Raw genomic sequence first — 4969 nt, forward strand, 5'->3', positions numbered from 1 at the left:
TTTATAAATAAAACCGTTAAATGGATTTTTTTCAAAAAATAAACTTCTTTGATATTACGTTACAATATATTATATACAATTTAATTCAAGTCTCTAAACTGCTAGGTAAAAAAAACCACCCACGCAATTTTCTTGAGAGCCTTTTCTGCATCTTTCTGCCTTATTATCTGTATAACAAAATTTATTTGAAATCGATATCTCTTCTGGTTCTTGAGCTATGGACGACGAAAAAAACGTCGCGAACGTACGTACACACCCACGCACAGACATCTTTCCAAAAATCTTTTATTTCGACTCTGGGGACCTTGAAACGTCAAGAAATGTCAAAATTTTCAATTTGACAAATCGGGCCCATTGCAATAACTTCCTATGGGGAGTTATGAAACTAAAACAGAAAAATTAATAAAAAAACGACTATTTTCAAATAAACATTTTTTGCAGGTATATTTTTAAATATTTAAATGCAGGAAATATTTTTTGATTTGAACCATTGCTATTATTTTTATTACTTTAGGGATTGTATTTAAGCAACCTATGATAAATAAAGTGCAAGAATTTACTCCTTTGTCTAAAGCATGTTTACAAATTGTAAATTTTAAAATTCAAACATTTTTCTTTGAAATAAGTTTTTTTCCAAAAACTTAAATTACAAGAAACTTTGATTTATAATTTTTTTTTTTGAAGACTTTTAGAGCGGTTTTTTTAAAATAAATTTTTGATGTATACAATTTTTTCTTAATAATGTTTTTGGCAACTAGTTTTATATATATACGTTTTAAATTTGTTGCAAACCCGTTTTTGAGACATCCAATTGACAAAAAAATGTCTTCAAATGCAAACCAAAAAGCAATGCAATTTTTGATGATCAAATACTTTTAAGACATTTCAAGAGTCTCTTCATCATAAATATTGAAATCTTTTAATAAGTTTTTAAGAAAACTTAAAAACAAAATAACGGTTCTGTAGGGTGTAGTCTTATGGAGCAATACAAAAACATATTTTGTTATTGAAGGAAGTCAAGTTAACAATACAAAATTATAGAAAGTTTAGTGAAAATATTTATATCGGTTTGTTTTTGAGAACATGAGAATTTTCGATTTTTGGCCAAAAAAGTTGTATGAGGATTTTTAATCATACAAATTAAAAGAAACCCTAATGTGAATCTGCTTTAAATCTTAATTTCCAAGTTTGAACTCAATTGAACACAGACGGACGGAATCGAGGGAACCACTTTTTTCGAATTCTTTGCCTTCGTAATGTTAGTTTGATTTAAATCTTAGATTCGAACATTTTACGAATGCGATACGGCAAGTATGCATATATACTTCCTTTATGTCGCAAGTTAAAATGTGCGATAAAAATTGCGTATACGCCCCAGTATACAAATTTTGTTATAATCACTTTTGTGATTGTTGACTTCTGGTTTTTCATACAAATACTCTAAAAGAATACATTTTTGACATATCCAATCTCTTGAGAAAAAAAAGAGAGCTTCAATTTATTAGTTGCATACTTTTCCACGTTCCTTAAATGATAATGTGGCTTATTTCTAAAAATAATTACTTCACAGGGCACCAATGGGAAATCAAATGGCTGGTGTGGATGTTTTTAAATGACATGAGTTTCAATTTCTGCAAATTAACTATTTAAACGTTTAGCATTTAAGAAATAACATATTTATTTTTTCGATCTCAAATTTTACTTATTAACGTTCTCTTAACGTTCTCACATGACTTTTTTTTTTCATTTTTAAAATAAAATGGTTATAATTTTTTGAATTATTATTTGTTTGTACTCATCTTGAATTTTAATATTCTTCTGTGGGGAATTAGTGCAGCTAACATATACCAATTTTTATTTTGCTTTTATATTTCATCAAATTTAAAAATTACATACATATGTATCTAGTATCTACTTAGTTCAAAAACTTACAAATTTTGTTGAAACGTGAAATTAGACAAAAAAACACTTTTTTAAGAATAACTCATAATTTTGAAAGTCAAGTTAAATTTTAAGGTCTTATAATTTTATTAATCATTATCCTTGACTCATTGTTTTATTATTATTATTGTATAATAAATAATTTGAAAAAAAAGTTACTTGATTCGACCGTGACAGGACTCGAACCTGCAATCTTCGGATCCGAAGTCCGACGCCTTATCCATTAGGCCACACGGTCATATTTTAAAGTGAGCTAAATGAGTAATAAATTCCTAGCAGAGATAAGAACTATATGAACAATAAGAATAATGTAGGAATTCGTTTACTATAATAATTATGAACTTTACATATATTCCACGAAATTTAATTTGCTGGTGACATGACGTCAATTGAACTGCGAATCTTAAATTATGATAAGATATGAAAACTAATGTTATTATGAAACTTTTTACTCATTTTCCTGAATAAAGAGAATAATGTATAGTCTTTCCTTATGAAGCTTTTTTCAACTTATTGTAAATTGTAGGCAAATAGGTATTATGTACAATGTACATATAGATTCAGTATGTATATAATTCGAATGTCTTTAAAGTGCTTAAGGTTATGATTTTTTATTAGACTTATTCTTAGTCCAAGAAAATAACAGTTTCACCTCGTAATGAAACGGTGCTAGTAAGGGTTGGGGTCGAAATACTGCATGGATCAAAATACTGTATTACAAAATACCTACTATATGAACAACAAACTGCATATTTCAAAATTCTGTACCTATATCAAAATGCTGTAAATAAGCCTACAAAATAAAAATCATTTTGGCAACGTAAAAGTATAAGAGCTTATGCTGAAAAAAAAAATATTGATATCAGTTTATTGAGAAAAATTAAAAACAAAATAAAGGCTTTAATTGCAAGAAAGCGAAATTGAGAACTTTTTTTTAGAGAAAATTAAAAACAAATCATACAGACGGACGGATTCGGAGGACCCACTTTTTTCGAAATCTCTAACATCGTAATGTCATATTTGAATAAGCTTTCGAGTTCTAAAATTTGTACGAATGCAAAATTTACAATATATGTTTGTATTTAGTTCCTACATGTCACAAAGAAAAGACAACATTCGGTCAAATCTAATGAACCAAGTTATTGTAATGGGACCGATTTGTCAAATTAAAAATTTTGACATTTTTCGACGTTTTAAGGTCCCTAGAGTGGAAATAAAAGATTTTAAGAAATACGTTTTTTTTAAATTCATTTTTATTAATTCAATCTTAAAGCTAGACAAAATTCATAAAACTAGCCTAATTATCCATAAGTTACAACTAATTTAATGGTCCCAAACGGAGACTCTAAGCTAAACAATAATACTTAATTCTAATGCCTTTCGGCCCTAAGATCTATTTTACTTCAATTTATATTTTATTTATTTTTCTATTTGTTAGAAAATTTTGAAACCAAAAATTATATCAAGATCCTTTTTTATTTTTGCTTAAAAACTACTTAAAATTAGGTCCCTAAATAAAACTTAAAACAAATTTATACTACCTATTCTACCTTTAAACTACTTAAAACTAGAACAACAACAGCAGCAAATCTAATTATCTATCATTTTTGTTGTTCATATTTTGTTGTCTTTTTTATTTTTTTTTAATTCCATGCTTTTTATGTTTTTTTTATTGTCTGTATTTTTTTTTCTATTTCTTTTTGTGCCACCATGCCTATTCTACTGAAAACTAAACCCTAAAACTATAAAACAAGTATGTAAGCCGGCCAAGGCTTAAAACCCCATTCCGACTACCCACTATCAAGTGCCGATTGAAGCCACCAAAACTGGTTCTCCTGCTTCACCCTATCAGTTCGGTCCCGTTCGGACACAGCCCTACTGAACCGAAGGAGCTCTGATCCGCCTTGTGCCATGACGTCCCGATTGTACAGGAGTCGCCTATCCACGGTTCTTCGTCTGACGTGGTAGATTAACGGAACTGCCAATCTATCCTGTATCAGACCGCATTAATCTTAAAAGAGAAATACCTCTGGTGGAATGAAGCCGCTCAAGCGTGCACTTTCAAAATACTCGTCGTTCGGATAGAACGCTCCGAAAATTAAATTGTTGGTTGAAGACATAGCTCTTGCAATGTGACCTCGAACGAGGTGTAAATGCTGAAGAGAATCGGCAAATTCACCGCTCCCTGTTGAAGACCATTTTTAATTGAGAATGTTTGACAACAAACTTTCTACCGTTAAGCATATCATAAAGTATATACAACAATGGCTTGCTTATGCCTAGCCTTCTCAGTTTTAGGTAAAGACCCTCTAACCATACGGTGTCAAAGTCGTTTTCCAAATCAACCAGAGCAGCAACTGTGCATTGTTGTTTTGATTTATTCCATTGGATATCAGAAACGAATTTAGACGCAGCATGAATTGTGTCATGACCCGCCTTGATACCGAACTGTTTATCCAAAATTATTTTGTTGTCCGCAGCCCACTTAGTCAGAGCCTTATTAATGATCTTTTCGAAAACTTTGCTGATACTCGGAAGAAGACTAGTCGACCGGAAATTTGACGGGTTGGAGTTGTCGTTTCCCTTTTTCGGGAGAGGATGAACCACAGCAGCGGTCTTCAAATGCACTGGATAATATGCATTATTTAGTGCATTGTTGAAGAGTGTGGTGTAAATGTCAATTGCTTTCATCGGTAAATGTCTTAGTAAAACGTTGGATACACCATCGACACCTGCTGACTTTCAATTTTTTACTGAATTAAAGATGAGTTGAAGCTCAACCTTCGTCACTAACAAGGGACTTGGTCCCGTTTGCTCGGCGATTATGGCATTTGCCAATTAATCGCCATTGAACCTCATGAAACCGCGGTTCTCAGATCGCCAATGGGTGATATCATTACGGAGGCAAAAGTGATTAAGTAGTTCTCTGTTTTCCAGGTACACTTGCTGGAAAGCAACTCCCACAGCCTCCACTTTTTCCTGCGGATCTTTAACCCTAGAAAGATAATCATATTTTTTAGTGTGTGAA

General features: G+C 31.2%; 1 non-coding gene across 1 annotated transcript; it reads right to left on the bottom strand.

Annotated features, from left to right (window-relative positions):
• Positions 1 to 2106: 2106 nt before the first annotated feature.
• Positions 2107 to 2179, bottom strand: Trnar-ucg (transfer RNA arginine (anticodon UCG)). Its single transcript has one exon. It is a non-coding gene; the product is annotated as a tRNA-Arg (tRNA).
• Between the last annotated feature and the right edge of the window lie 2790 nt (positions 2180 to 4969).

Source organism: Eupeodes corollae, chromosome 1 (genome assembly GCF_945859685.1).
Source record: "Eupeodes corollae chromosome 1, idEupCoro1.1, whole genome shotgun sequence".
Classification (NCBI taxonomy): domain Eukaryota; kingdom Metazoa; phylum Arthropoda; class Insecta; order Diptera; family Syrphidae; genus Eupeodes; species Eupeodes corollae.